Below are 17,273 nucleotides of genomic sequence, written 5' to 3'. Positions count from 1 at the left end.
GAGATATAGGAGAATGGATATTAGACTCATGTAAGTTATGTAGAGTTATAACAGTAAGAAAAGTAGAGTATGTGAAAATCTGAATATGGGGAGGAATACAGTGTGAATTAAAAGGCCTGTATGTTCATGAGAGAGGGAAAGAGAAAAGAGAGGACAATAATATAAAGAGTAAATATAAGGCAGAAAACAGAACAAAGGTATTAGTAATAAAAAGTCAAAAAAATAGGGGGGCAAACAAAGAGAGGTGTAATGTAAGAGAAACAATCAATGATGGAGGAAAGGGAATAGTGTTGGTGGCCAAAATCAATACACACAGAAAAGTGTAAATGGAGGATGAGGAAATACAGCAAATGTGAAGCTTTCCCTTCAGCACCTAATGTAAAAAGAATAAGAAAGCAGAGAAAGAAAGAAAGAGAAAAAAAGGGACAAAAGGGAGTGCAGAAGTAAGCAGGAAAAGGAAAAAAGGAAAGAAAGAAAAAAGAAAGAAAAGATGGCCTTGGGGGGATAAAGAGGAAGGAAAAACATGGAAAAACCAACCAAATACCAGGGAAAGTTTCAAGCAAGTAATCGTGTTTGTAGTTAAATAAAACGCTTAGGGATCTTATGTTCCCCTTTTCTCCCTTCCTCACTTCCCTCTCTCTCAAGCAGCAGGAAAGCTGCCTGAGAGGTCCGGTAGGAGATTCGAGTGGGTCCTTGTTCAATCAGCTCTGCACAAAAAACAATGACTCTTAATTTCCAGAGAGAAAGCATCCACACCTCACCAAGAACCCCAAGCATGCTACTGGAGGCTTGGAAAGCAGCTCCTACAGTCCCTCTCCTTTAGGTGTGCTATGAGAGGGTTTGTAGATTTTCTGACTCCACCTTCTCCCAGGTCAAGTTTCCTATCCCAGGGTATTTAGTTGAATTGGGCTTTCTCAGAGATTCACCACTCCTCTCTTCCCAGACTCTCCCCAAGCCAGCCAGTATGCTCCTCCAAGTGCAAGAAAAGAAAAAAAGAAAAGAGAAATTGGGGGAAACACCAGAAAATTGAACCCACACTAGCCAGGTGCCCCTATTGCACCCCCCACCAAAACCCTCCCACCCACAGAGTCAGTCCAAAACCAGAGGGCTAAGGTAATCCTGGAACTCCAAGAGCACTGGACTTGGGAAAGGGAAGTCTGGGACTCTGCAGACCCAGGGCATGTAGTTCCATTGAACATGGGCTTCAGGGGCTCAGGGGACACAGACCTGGGGACCATGCATCTGTGGACCATGGGGCCCAGGAACCCCACCACACAAATGACAGATCTCAGGAAACACCAGGGCCACCAGCCCCAGGGGGAAGGGTCCCGCCAGCCCACAGCTTCTGACCTCCATACTTGTAAGCTGCAATTCTACCTTTAGCAAGCACCACCTCCACCACTTTCTCTCCAAATTGATATCCACACACCCTCCACCCTGCAAGCCCCCAAGACAGCCTGCTCTGGCAAGACTCCAACCCCACTTGGCCGCCTTGTCACAGGAGAGACACTAAGGTGCACTCACTCAGACACCATATTGCCCCACCTCCCACTGATTAATGTTTTATATGAAAACATTCTTAGACCTGAAAAGAGTATTAACTGAAAACAAAGGATTTTCTTCCCACACACAAAGGTGTGGACTAATCACCAACATGCTTTTGTTTGATTCAATATTGAAAATGCACTTTAACTATGGAAATTTTTTTCTCAGTCTTTTCAATGCCTTTTTAACATCTTAGTTCCACAAACTGTAGATGATAGGATTCAGCATAGGAATTATAATAATGTAAAATATTGACACTATCATATCATGGTCCAAAGCATAGCTGGAAATTGGCCTTACATACATGAAGAGGTAAATTGACACTCCAGTTAGGTGAGAGCCACAAGCGGAAAAGGCCTTTTGCCTCCCTTCAGCAGAACACATCTACAGAATGACCATCAGAATAATATCATAAGATATTAAGACAATTAGTATACTAGATATCTCAATAAATCTCACAAAGCAGAAAATTAGAAGCCAGTTGATGTGAGTTCAGAATAAGAAATAACAAGGAGTGGGGGGACATCACAAAAGTCATGTCTAACTTCATTGGCTGTATAGAAGGATAAGCTAACAGTGGCCACAGTGTGTAAAGTAGCATTCAAAATGCAACTTAAACAGGAAGCAATGATGAATGGCACATAGGCTCAGGGTGACATGTTAACGGAATAAAGCAGTGGGTTGTAGATGGCTATATAAAGGTCATAAGCCATTGCAGCCAAGAGAAAACTTTCTGTAGGTCCAAAAATAATAAACAGAAGCATCTGCATTGCACAGCCAAGAAATGAAATGGCTTGATCCCTTGTCAAGATAATGACCAACATTTTGGGAGTGACAACTGAAGAATAGCAGGCATTCAAGAATGCCAACACACTCAGAATAGTACATGGGGTTGTAGATCCAGGAATCCTGAATGACCAATAAAATCAGTCCCAAATTTGTTATCAAAATAAAAAGATAGATTGCTAGAAATAAGAAAAACAGGGAGAAATTCAGCTAATGTCATCTGCGAGGACCATCAGTATAAACATAATTACTTCAGTCCCATTCTTCAAATGAATATTGTTTGCTTCCAAATCTGATGGAAACTCTGACATTTCAGTTTAAATTTATAGGTGCTCCAGGAAATACCTCATGAAAGAGAGTTCACCCAATTATATCCACCTGATTGTTTCCTGGAAGGGAAAATGTTGTCTTCATTAGTAATGACACTGTCAATGACAAGGAAGCTCAGACCAAGTAAATGTACTTCTCTGTATAAAATAAATGAAGAAATTTTTTCATACCCATTTTGGTTAAATAAATCATGTAAAATAAAAAATGCCAGTTTACGTAGTTCCTTTTCCAGTTAATTTTATGTTAAATTTTCTACCTTTTTTCTATTGCATATTATTATAATTTAAAAAAACCTACGAATATTGCAATTTTGTATCCAAAAATGTTCTAGTGGAAAATACACAGCTGAGTGCTATTCCTAAGTATACTATGATATGCATGAAAGGCCTTTATCATTAATGGCCTTAGTTATAATATGGGAGCAATCACATTCACATCACAAGAATTTACTGAATTTAAATGATTAACTATGTGAAAATTATTTCATTTAAAATGTTTTCAGGGACTTAAAAATGTGATCTGAATTACATTTCAACTTCTCTGTCAGGGCTTTCTTTTCACAACAAATGTGTTTGTGTTCTGTCCTGGCAAGAATCCCATTCCAGGGGTCCTTCGAGAGCATTGAAAGAACAGCCGAAGGTTTTCTGTAGGTAGATGTACCTTGTATGCCATTTAAAAAGGTACAATAGTTGGGAAAATGGCCAAAAACTGAGTCTTAATGGAAATTCCACAGGCAATAACTCAGTAAACTATACAGTAGCAATTAATCCCAGGCTAGATGTAACTTTAGCTTATGTACTGTCATTTAAAGGTTTTTTCATATCAAAAGTGCCAGCATTAATAATTAACACTAACCAGAGCCAAGCCATAGAATTTGTTTTTTCTAAAACTTACCATTTTCCCCTTAAATTTGCATATATTCCTGGGCTTTCTGGTGTTTATTATTTTATTATAATTTTAATAATAATGCAATAGATGCCATGCTTTATAATAATGGCATAAAAGGAAATGTCAATAATATTTTAAAATTTGTTTTGACTAAGTAAAAAAGGGTATGGTAACTTTATCAATAGACTTTTCATATTTTGCTTTTGCAGCTTGTTATATCATTAGTAATGTTCACGTTTTAACTTCATGACATTATTCAATGCTCAATATCCCTGCAAAGTCCTTGGGTAGATTTGTTTTTTAAATTTTTTCTTCATTTTCTTCTTATTTGGGTAGATTTTTGAGGCATATTTTTCTCAAGACAAATCACAACAATTTCATTAATAAATTATATTATATATGGAATCTTTAAAACAAAATAACTGAACTAAATGCCATCTTATAATCATTAATAAATATTTATAAAAGATATTTCTAAAAAAATTAATCACAATATTGACACAAATAGTGTTTGATTTCTGTTTTTTCCCTGTGTTTCCCATTCAATGGAAGTGAAGAAAGAATAGTATATGACAAGATATAATAATAGATATAATAATAAAGAAAACATTACAGAGGCATTTGTATCTGGACTGAAGACCATAGTGAGAGAACACAATTAAATTCAGCATCCACTATATTTAGGAGAAAATTTTAAACATGATACCTTTTGTTCTTCCTTTACCTTGCCATAGACCATTCTTTTTTTTTAAAAATTTTATAAAGTGTTTTATTAATTGACATTTATGCATGCAGACTGCAATACAATCATTTTGGCTGAGAATATTTTGAAGTACCTTTCTTTTTTTCTTTTCTTTTTTTAATTTTATTCATTTTGTAAAAATATTACATTCAAAAAATATGAGGTCCCATTCAACCCCACCACCCCTACCCCACCACTCCCCCCCCCCAGCAACACTCACTCCCTTCATCCTGACACATCCATTGCATTTGGTAAGTACATCTCTGGGCATCTCTGCATCTCATGGTCAATGGTCCACATCATAGCCCATATTCTCCCACGTTCCATCCAGTGGGCCCTGGGAGGATTTACAATGACCGGTGATTGTCCCTGAAGCACCATCCAGGGCAACTTCAAGTCCCAAAAACGCCTCCACATCTCATCTCTTTCTCCCATTCCCCATACCCATCATCCACCATGGCCACTTTTCCCACACCAATGCCACCTTTTCTCTGTGGACCTTGGATTGGTTGTGTCCGTTGCACCTCTATGTCATTCTTAATTGCTTCTTTTATGTTCCAGGATTTAGTGTAATGAAATCTTTGCCATGCATTAGGCTGGACTGCATTCAGTGATATACAAATAATTTTTATTCATGACATTAAACACGCTAAGATTTTGGATCTTGTGATCTTTATCTGTCAAGAAGAGAATAAGCAAATCAGCTTAAAATCACTGGAATAAAAATAAAGACTTGTCTTTATTTTCCCAGAAAGCCTCCTCCGGATATAGGTGAAGGATTTTTTAAAAACACATACATAAATAGGTTCATGAATATAAGGTTGCAGAACAAAAAAAAAGTGCTTATTTGATCCTTAGAGAATTTTAGAGTAAAAATATATAATTAGATTAAATTCCTATTTCTGAGTAAATTCATACAGTTTACCCATGTCTCTTTCAAGCATACATGCCACACTAACAAATTTCATAATTTCTAACTTAGTTTGAATGGAAATAATAGTAACAATTAAAAATAGAGTTCTATATTAAGATATTTTGGTGATAAAATGTTTGTTATAAACATTTTCTCTATCTCTTAATTTCTACCCCCATCTTTTATTTCCCATTCCCTTCTCTCTCTCACTCTCCCTCTCTTTTGCCTGCCTTCTTCTCTCTCTCCCCCATCTCATCTTTCCATCCATTTCTCTTTTTACAAGAAACATGGAATACATTTTAAAATATTATCTAGAGAGTGTAAAGCACAAAATAGGAATTAGGAAGAGAGCAATCAGAAGAGTAAAATTAAATAAAAATAGGCAATCAAATTTTAAAAAATGTTATCAAAAATAGTCTGCTAAAGGACTATACTGCATTATACATATTGACTAACATACATCACAAAAGTTTCAGTAACATTAAAAATCTACACTTTACTAACATGTTTGAAACAAGATTTTGGTAAAGTAAGGGCCTATAAACCCTGTAATCAATCGTTTTTCCCTGAATGATGGTTGAGGTAAAAATGTAATTTAATACTTTGAAAACAAAGAATAACTAAGATTGACTGAAGTTTTCAGGCATATCAAGTTCCAATTCATGAATATGGTATCATTGCAGAGTGCATATTTATGAGATGCATTAAATATTTTCTCATATTAAGTGTTCAATTATATATGAAGAAGGCACACAATTGAATATGACTTCAATTTAATTTATAAAAATAAAATAGTTATGAAATTGTTTTCCCATCAAAATATTTAGCAGTGAATGCCCCATCCAAGCCATAAACTAAATATTTCCTCCTGAAGTTATATACCTATGCTTATCATATGATATTACAAATACACTAACATATCCTTCTATTGAGATTAATCCCAATGAATTACAATAGTCTATGTTATTAGGCTTAAAAATGCATCTCTGTTACTACATTATGTTTTTGGACATCTCAGCAAAATAATACTATATTTTGCTTAAATTGGCCTGGGTGTTAGTACTTTTTTCGTATTATCTCATGGGATCTACATAATAACAGGCAAAATAAATAATTTAGTGCAGGCTTATAGATAAGAAAACTGATGCTTTTTGGACAATAACTTAATGAAAGCAACACCATTAATCACTAGTAGAGTGAGGATTCTGGGTAAGATTTCTCTGAGTCAATACTCTAAAAAGCTGCTTTTACTTGACCCTATTGCAATCCCCGTGTGACATGCCAAAATTTTGGAATTTTGTACTCTAATAAAAATTAAAAATAATATCTCCACAAACTGGAATTCTCTTTAAAGTCATCAGCCTTAAATAGATCATGAAATTAACCCAAGAAACTAAAGTGGACTTTAGGTCAATTAGCTAACTAATGAAATACATTTAAAATGCATTTCTATCCTTCTATTAGAAAAAAAATGTAATCTTGAATTGACATGTACCCAATGGACAGTGGAATGTCAAAAATCACTCCATTTAAAAATTGACCTAATTTTAAAATACAGTCCTTTATTTCTACAGTTGCTGTTCTACTATCTTTGATCAAGAGTATTACAACAAATTTCTAATATACAGTTCTTTTGAACTAAATAATGACCTCTTCTTATTTTCTTTCCTTACTATAGGCATGCAATTCAATTAATAATACAAACATAAGTAGAATACATTATATCTAATTTAAATATTAAAATATATTCTAGTTTGAGATTCAAGTTTATAATTTATAAAATAGTGTGTAATTGTTGTAAATCTTTTTCCTCTACATGTGGAAATCAACTGCTCACACAATTAAGGTATGCTATGAATATTATTCAGTTGGATTCTTATTCTAATTTATGAAGTTCTTCCTGAAGATCACAGGAGATGCACCAAGGAGAAAACACACCATCTTCTGGGACAGAAAAACAACAGGATGATTTTTTTTTTTGTAGTAAACAAGTAAATGTTTCTGAAATATCAAACTACATATTTAAAATGACTAATGAATACCCTTTGGCCTCTGGTGAAATGAACTCTCAATGGAAGTTACATGGCATAGAATTTGAAGAATAATCTACTCATACAAAACATAGTCCTAACCTGATAAACCTAGCCCTAGTCACAATAATTTAAAATCCCTGAAAACCCAGTTTCCTCTTCCTGGAATATAATCTTTTAAAATTTCTCAAAATTCCCTTACTCATGTACATAATGAAACAATTTGAAAGCATAATCTTTGACAGATTTTATAAATGTTTAATAAAAAATTAGTATGTTTTTATTTAAATTGTCAAATGATACATTTTTTTAATGACTTTGTAATAATATTACATTAAAAATATATATGTGAGGTCCCATTCAACCCCATCCCCCCACCCCCCCTCTCCCCCCCAACAACACTCGTTCCCATCATCATGACACATCCATTGGATTTGGTAAGTACATCTTTGGGCACCTCTGCACCTCATAGACAATGGTCCACATCATGGCCCATACTCTCCTCCATTCCATCCAGTGGGCCCTGTGAGGATCCACGATGTCCGGTGATCACCCCCGAGGCGCCATCCAGGGCAGCTCCACGTCCCAAATACGCCCCCACCTCTCATCTCTTCCTGCCCTTCCCCATACCCATCGTCCACCATGTCCACTTTTCCCAATCCAATGCCACCTCTTCTATGTGGACATTGGATTGGTTGTGTCCATTGCACCTCTATGTCAAGAGGAGGCTCAGATTCCACATGGATGCTGGCTGCCATCCTCCCATTTTCAGTTGTAATCGCTCTAGGCTCCATGGTGTGGTGATTGTCCTTCTTCAACTCCATCTTAGCTGAGTGTGGTAAGTCCAATAAATCAGATTGTAGGTGCTGGAGTCTGTTGAGGCTCAGGACCTGGCTATCACATTATCAGTCCAGAGATTCAAATCCCCTAACTATATCTTAAACCCCAACATTAACTGCACCTCCAGCAGATTAGTATGAAAGTCTTATGAAGGGAGATCCCATCTGAGTCCAGATTCATCACACATAAACACCATTTCCAGAGAGGGGCCATCTGCCCTGGTAGTAAACCCCATCGGCCATGACCATAACTCTCATGGGTCTCTTTAGCCTTCATAGGAACCAATATCTGGGGGTTGTATCTGCTTTATCTGACAGATAAAGCAAATGATACACTTTTAAATGTTATAAGAGATTGTTTAAGCTGAATTTCATGAAAGATATAAAATACTAATATTATAAACTATGGGTAATAAGTACAGATAGGAGAGATGGGGCAATTGTCACTTAACTGTAGTATTAAATGTGGTAGAACAATTTCTAGATACATGGTAGAAAAATAAACCTCATGTTTTGTCTTTTATATGGTTTTTCCTTATATTGGGGATCCCATATACTGATCCATATTTTATATATACTATTATATATTATAGTATATATAATATACATATATTATATTAACATAGAGTAGGCTATGTTAATAAGAAATTCTTGGAAAATTTTGAAAAATACCTAGATTTTTTGTTCCCACCCTCAGAGGTTCAAACTCAATAGATAGATAATTTTGTCTATTTATTCAGAAAGCACAATCTGAATTAAAATGAAGACATAAATGAAGAAATATTTTACTGATAGACATCTGAATTGGAAACAACCAATTAATTAATAGTAATCCTATATTGAGTTATACATTCATTGCAATCTCAAATTAAAGCTTTTTTTTAAACTAGAGAAGTAGAGTCTACAATATAGATGACAAAATAAAGAAATAAGTAATTTAAAACAAATTTGAAAAAGAATAATATAGGTGGAGGAATCATACAATCTGACTTCAGAATTTATCATAAAAATTAATAATGAAGAGAATAGGATATTGTTGAAAAGATTAATATCTAGATATATGGAACCAAATTGTTTAGAAATAGTTTCATACATTCATTGTCATTTAATTTTTGACAAATATGTTAGGGAATATTCACGAAGGAAGCATAGTCTAATTTTTTAAATGGTAGTAAAAAATTGTGAAGTCTTTTGCCAAAAACTCAATATTTTCAACATATATAAAACACTTCTCAAAATAGACTCCACAACTTCAAAATTAAACAAATGGAAAACATCCATGTGACCACGGGCTAGTCCTATTTTTCAAATTAAGTGCAAAATTTAGGAATCATATGAGAAAAATGGGTACATTGAACTTGATCCTATTAAAATCTGCTCTATGGAAGACATTTATATTAGGGTGCCCCACACATATATTAAACTATGTTATTATATATACTAGTATATATTATATGAAGAAACAAGTTACAAAATTTATTTGCTAAATAGCCATTTGACAATGAATATATATCTATAATATATTAATCACATGTAAAATTCAATAATATGAAGATAAAAGAAAAGGGAAAAATGGGAACATTATATTTTCTACATGATTATTCTGAAAACCTACAACTTCTCTAATATTTTTTAAAGGAATGAGTTAATAAGTAGACAGTAGCCACAATATAGCCCAAGAGTAATTCAGTATTAAATATCATGTGGATAATTTCCATTAAATTGCAAAATTTTATAATATACATCATTACATTGTATAATAAAGTCTCCAGAAGTTATGTAAAATATGTAAGAAAAGAAAAATACTATATATATATATATATATATATATATGTACATGTATACACATACACACAGAGATCTCATTAGGCAAGCTAACCTTCAGTCATTTCCAAAACTAAAGAATTTTTGTATTTATAGGAAGTTTATTTTTGATATGAGATGTACAAGAACTTCCATCCAGTTGATTGTATAATTATGTTTACCTTTATTCCCCTATTCTAATTCAGAATATATATCGAGAAGGAATGTTTCTGTAAATTTTATGGTGTGTTTAATAAATACATAGGAACTGATTGGAGAAGAATTATATAAATAAAATTTTCAGTTAAGCTAACATTTTTTTTTGAATGCTTCTATGTACAAGACTGCCTAAATACTAAAGAAAGATAAAACATGAGTGCAAGTCCTTGATCTTGATGAATTATTACTATGCTTTCTCAAGTAACAAAAACAGAAGAAAATTATCATCATATAGCATATGTTCATAAATTTAAGCATCTATAAATACGTTCTTACATAAGGTGAAATGTGATCAAAATATACTTGAATGTTTTGCATGTGATACATTTTCAAGAGTTTGTGAAGAACACATAAATGAATAAGTAAACTGTCTTATTTAAAATAACAAAGCAATTTGATTGACAAAGTAGATAAAATGATGGAGACTGGGTAAACTCATTAAACATGTGAAATAGTAACTATATAAGGAATTTCCTTTAAACATTTCTATTTTTGTTAGAAAAAAAGGAGACTCATGTAATTGAAATTTTTATCATGAACCATTTATTTTTTAAAATTAACAAATATTTCCTCATAAAATTAATATTATAACAAAATCATTAAAAATGCATGTGCCCAGAGCATTAAGCTAGCTATTCCATCCTTTAGCTATACATAGTATATTTATTTTATGACTAGTAGCATGTACACAAACATTCTATCTGGTTCAAATCCACTGATTCTTATTATGCTTTAAACAGCTGTAAAGATAGGTTTTTGAACATCCTTCTACATTTCATATCCCGATATAGTATAACCTTTAAAATGTTATCTATGTGTTTATATATATATATAGGCATATTGACATAGATCATTATTTTTGCTACTCAGCTTGTCTGAGCATCACTTCCTCCAAGTATTTGTATGACTCTCTCCTTCACTTCTTTCAGGTTGCTCAAATATGACAATCCTTGAGAAATTTTCTGTAAATTATTTTTGAAGATAACAAGCCTGACTATCACCACGTGCGCTTCTACTTAGGTTTTCTCCAGAGCAGTTATTACCATCCATATACATGGATTTTGCTGATTATTATACCCACCCCATGCTCTAGAATATCACTCTTATTAAATGGACCTCTTCTCAGTTCCTCAGTCACCAGGGCTTTGCAATGGTATTCCCCTGTTTGGAATATGTTCTTCTCATGAAACTGCATGACTAAATATTCCCTTTCAAGTTTCTGAACAAATAGCAACCTTTCATTGAGGGCTTCCCTGACCACACTATTTCCAGGTGCTTTGTCATGTCCTTGCCTCCACATATCTCACTCACTAGTCTTTATTACATTTTCTTTTTTTAAATGTTACTTTTCACTTTCAAACTTGGCATATCACTTACTTCTGTATATTACTCTGCATTTCACAGCTAGAATATAGGGCCCAGGAGGTGAAAGATGCTTTATTGTTTATTATACTGTGTATGCATTTCATTATAGATATTCAATAAAATATTTAATGAGTAAAGGAAGTAAATTAAGTGGCAAATGAACAAAATATATCTAGTGTATAGTTAACCTAGCAATAAAACTTATAAACTCTGAATGATACATTTGACCATTTTAAATTTACATAACAACATAGGGAACATTCTTTCCCTGCATCTATGAGTCATTTATAAAAGTTCACTAAAATTAATCCAAAACTTTCAATATATTTTCAAAGTTTAGGTAATAGAACTACATTATCTGACAATAATACAATATTTTAAAATTAACACCAAAGCATAAAACCAGCAAAGTCTTTCAATTAAAAATTCAAAATAAATATAACTAAAAATACAGCCTTAAAATATTCTTGTTAAAATAGACATTACATATTTAAATCTAGAATATTTATATAATGGCTATCAATATGAATAATTAATAGACCTGCATGTAAAATAAAGTGTTATTCAGATAAATAATGTAAATATTTATTTCTGTATTATTAATCAAATAACCAATAATAAAAAGCAATCCATTATTTTTAGTTGCCAGAATAAATCCAACAATTTAATCAAAGAAGTGGAATAATAGAATGGTAAAATAGGAAAAAAATGAATTTAAAGTGAATAAAATCAAATAATATTCATCTAAAAGGAAAGAGAGTAAAAGAACCATTATTTAATAAACAAAACATAGAGAGGATAAACTATGAAAGGGAAAAAAACCTGATAAATAACAAATATAAGGAAAAATATAATCATCTAGAGGATGATTGTCATTTAACTCAGAAGAGATTTAAAGTCTTTGATCAAATTTTGTCTTCAGCATTCACAGTGTCCGTGGTAAGAGAATTCCCTGGCCATCATAAACTACACACTTGGACAAAATGCAGATGAAAACTATGTTCAGGCATTGGAAAATAACATGATGGGTCAGTTATGCATGAAATAATGGAATACATGAGAAGCTATGCATTTTTACCCTGCTTTTCTGTACTGCTTGCTGACCAGGGAGATACAGAGCACCAGCAAAGTAATGCATAGCTGAAGAGGCATATATTGGAGTTTCCACCAGTTGAGGAAGCTGGAACATAGAAAATAGGGTATCAAAAGGAAGTGAACTAAATATCAGTATTGGGATTCTCTGTAGATCCTTAGCTGAAGGCTGAGTTGTATATATACAGATGGAGAAGCAACATACCAAGAAAGGCTGCCACAGGGCTGAGAATAGAACATAATACCAAAATTTAAAAGTGCTGGAAGAAGCTGGATTTATAGACAATTCCCTGTAGTAAATACCCTGCCATATAACCAAGGATAAAACAAAATAGATCTTCCTTAACAAAGAATAATGTAAAGCCTGAGAGTTTCAAAGGCATTTCTAGTAATCTATGGCTGTCCAGAGCAAAATTCAACACCCCTAATTGACAATATAATCTAGACTTCCTACAATGTGTCATGTAAAAATTATAGTATATTTTTTTAAAAATTATCAAACTTAAGACAAAGTAAGAACATGTGAACCATATTAATTTTTTTAAAAGTTAGTAGGAACAGATCTCAAGATGAAACTAAAGTTTTAATTAGCAGCCAAGGACATTAAAACAGACAAAGCAAATGCTTAATAACTTAAAAAAAATGATGATCCAATGAGGAAGCATATGAAAAATCACAGAAGAAAAAAACACAGAATAAAGAAAAAATGAACAAATAGAAATCTAGAAAGGAAAGTAAAATATATGGTAGTGAAAAATACTTTTGTTACAATTGTTGAAAAACATTATTATAAATAAGTTTTTAATTGCACTGCATAGATTATTTATAATTATGTACAGTTATATGGTTTTTAAATTTTTTTATATTGTAACATATATAAAAGCTAAAATTTTGTATTTTAACCACTTACAAATATAGAATTAAGTGGTGTTAATAGTCACCTTGTTTATCTACTATCAGCATCATTCATAAAAAAATACTTTTCCATTACCCTAAACAAACCTGTGGCAATTAAGCTTTGGCTCCCCATTCCCAACCCCAACCTCACCCCTGAACCTGGTAGCCCATATACAAGTTTATGATTCTATGAATTTGCATATTCTCATTATTTCTTACCAGTGAGATCATACAATAATATCCTTTTGACTTTTGCTTATTTGACTCAATATAGTGTCTTCAAGTTCTTGAATGCTGTGGAATTTCATTACTGTTTATGGTTGAATAATATTCCACTGTATGTATATACCAATTTTGCTTATCCATTCATATGATGATAGACATTTGGGATGCTTCCATCTTTTGCCAATTGTAAATAGAGTTGCCATGAACACCAGTGTGCAAATATCAGTTTGAGTCCATGATATCACAAATTTAGGATGTATACCTGGAAGTGGGATTGAAGGTTACATGCTATTTTGATGCTTACCATTCGGAGGAACCTCCAAACTTTTCCACAGCAGCTGCATCGGCATAATTTTACCTTCACATCAAAAAATGAACAATTATTCCCATTTCTCCACATCCTCTCCAACACTTGTTATTTTCTATATTTAATAGTAGACATTCTAGTGGGTATGACATTATCGCATTGTACTTTCAATTTTCATTGTCCTACTGGTAATGATGTTGTGCATCTTTTAATGTGCTTATTAACCAATTATATCTTCTTAGGGAAAAAAAACTATTCAGGTTTTGCCCAATTTAAAGTTATGTTGTTTGTCTTTTTGTTGTCAATTTATAGGATGTTTAAAAATATTATTCTGGATAATAAGCACTTATTTGATTATAATTTAGAAATATTTTCTACAGTTCTATAGCATTTAAAAATTAATTTCATGATAAAGTATTTTGATGTACAAAAATTTTTTTGTTAAAGCGCTTTTTATCTATTTTTTCTTTTGTTCCTGAGCTTTTATTTTCCTTATGCTGCCCTCTATGAGTTTGTCTTAGATTCCTGACAGCTAAACTAATACCATAATATGGATTTTACAATGGGAATGTATTGGTTCATGGTGAGGCTGACAGAAATCCATAACAAAAGTGACAGAGAAGTGATTCTTTCTCCCAAATACTGTACTGTTCTGCGGCTTGCTCATTGTGATCATTCACCTTAAATTTTCTGTCAGGTCGCAATGTGTATTGTAGCAGTTTGATATTTTGATGAATTCTAAAAAGAAATATCAGATTATGTTTTCCTCAGGCAAATTAGATTATATTGGATTCATAGGTTTACTTGATTAAGAAATTATGTAAACCTCTTGTGTCATTAGGGCATTGAATCCCCACCTTTTAGTGCATGGGGACTCACAGATAAAAGGCATGGCAAAGGACAGAGTTAGGGAATTTTGATGTTGGAGTTTTGATGTTGGAGTTTGATGCTCAGACCTTAAAGCTGGAGCCCAAGGAAGTAAGCACACAGAGGAAAGAGAAGCAAGGCCCAGAAAGGGAGGAACCCAGGAAGCCTGAACCTTTGCAGATGTCAGCAGTCATCTTGCTCCAAAATGTGAAAACAGACTTTAGTGAGGGAAGTAATTTATGCTTTATAACCTTGTAATCTGTAAGCTCCTACCCCAAATAAATACCCTTATTAAAACCAACTAATTTCTGGTATTTTGCATCAGTATCCCTTTGGCTGACTACTACAGAATTTGGTACTGAGGAGATGGAAGTGCTTTTGCAATTATTGAAATGCTGGAACAATTTTATAAATGGGTAAAGGGTATTTTTTGGAGGAATTGTGAGGTGCTTAATAGAAAAGGCTTAGATCACTTTGAAAAGACTGTTGATTACAATGTGGATCCTAAAGGGACTTTTTATAATGTCTTAGAAGTAAATGATGAAACTATTATTGGAAACTGGAGGAAAGGTGATCCATGTTTTAAAGATGTAGAGAACTTAACAAGATTAACACCTGGTGTTTTACGGAAGGCAGAATTTGAAAATGGTAAGCCTGGGCATTTAGCTGAAGAAATTTCCAAAGTGAATCTGGAGAATGTGGCTGGGCTTCTGATTGCAGCTTATAGCAAAATGCTAGATAAGCAAGATAAACTAAGGACTGAGAAACATAAAGAAACCAGAAACTAATTCTGGAAATTCCAAGCCTCTGGAAATTAAGCTCCCAGAAGAAAATGCCCCATTGAAGGACTTAAATAAATCTGGAAATTGTAAATCAGGATTGAAGATACATTTATTCTGGAAAGACTTGTGGAAAGACTTACTCTTTGATGGCTCGGACCCCTGCTTCCTGCATGCTAAATTAATGGACTTTTTGAGAGAGCTGTATGAACAAAGCCACTGTCACCTGGAATAAAAGGGACATGGAAAGGAGAGATTGATGGGGAAACAACTTCAAGAGGAAAACCATGGAAGCTGAGATCTGGAATTAAGACATCACCTTGTGCCAAGAGATGAACCCTACACATGTATACAGAGAGGGTGAGTTTACCCCAGCTTTTGAAGAGAGTGGAGGTTCCCACCTGATATTCTCAGAGAGTTTTGCTGCCCCAGCATACAGAGAGGGTGGCACACATTCCCCAAGGAGTAGAGTGATTAAGGTCATCACCCCACAGGGTCTAAGAGGGGTGTACCTGCCTCCAAAGGTTAGGGAAGGCCAGGTGGTCAATTCATTGCTCTGAGAGGGTTGAGCCTGTATGTCAAAGGTTAGGGAAGGCCAGGTGGTCAACTCATTGCTCTGAGAGGCTTGAGCCTGTTTGCCAAAGGTTGGGGGAATGTTGCTTCACAGTATAAAGGGGTTTAATACTCTAACTCAAAGATTGGGTAAGGTGTGGCAATCACCCCAACACTCTTGGAGGGAGAGGACTGGAGCTTGGTCAACACCCAAATGCTTGATGAGGGTGGAAACAAGAAAATGGCCACTGGGCAAGCCTTTGGAAAGAGTAGGTTCCCATAAGGCCCCAAGGAGAGGAAACCATCTTCTTAAGAATGACTCCAGACTTTGAAATGATCAGAGGATTCCCTGCAGGTCTACTGAACTGTAGAGAAACTGGCTCATGTTTCCCTCCTAATTTCTCCTTATTATAATGAAAATGTTTATCCTTTGTCTGTCCATTTGTGTATTGGAAGCAGATGAACTGTTTTGTAAGTTTCAGAGGTCTATAGCCGACACAATTTTTGCCCCAAGGCAAACTGTATTTCATTAAATTGATTTTGGCATGATTTAGTACCTGCATTGTAAGTGATTTAAGTTTTTTTTTAATATTATAATTCAAAGGGTGGGGTGTAGCAGTTTCATATTATTGATGAATTCCAAACAGAAATATTGGATTATGTTTGTAATATGATCTTTTCCTCTGGGCATATTAGATTATATCGGAGTCATAGGTTTACTTGATTAAGTAATTTTGTAAACCCCTTGTGCATATAGGGCATTGAGTCTCCACCCTTTGGTGAATGGGAACTCACAGATAAAAGGCATGACAAAGGACAGAGTTAGGGGATTTTGATATTGGAGTTTTGATGCTGGAGTTTGATGCTGAAGCCTTAAGCTGGAGCTCAAGGAAGTAAGCACAAAGAGGGAAGAGAAGCAAGCCCCAGGAAGGAAGGATCCCAAGAATACTGAACCCTCACAGATGTTGTCAGCCATCTTGTTCCAACATGTGAAAATAGACTTTGGTGAGGGAAGTAACTTTTGCTTTATGGCCTGGTATCTGTAAGCTCCTACCCCAAATAAATACCCTTTATAAAAACCAACCAGTTTATTT

The 17,273-nt window shown here is 34.0% G+C and overlaps 1 pseudogene; it reads right to left on the bottom strand.

Moving 5' to 3' along the window:
* Nucleotides 1-1,692: 1,692 nt before the first annotated feature.
* Nucleotides 1,693-2,642, bottom strand: LOC105746590 (olfactory receptor 5T3-like; annotated as a pseudogene).
* Between the last annotated feature and the right edge of the window lie 14,631 nt (nucleotides 2,643-17,273).

The sequence above is a fragment of the Dasypus novemcinctus genome, chromosome 19 (genome assembly GCF_030445035.2).
Source record: "Dasypus novemcinctus isolate mDasNov1 chromosome 19, mDasNov1.1.hap2, whole genome shotgun sequence".
NCBI classification, from domain to species: Eukaryota; Metazoa; Chordata; class Mammalia; order Cingulata; family Dasypodidae; genus Dasypus; species Dasypus novemcinctus.
The sequence above is the reverse complement of the archived record's forward strand: the minus strand, read 5'-3'. Positions and strand labels throughout refer to the sequence as shown.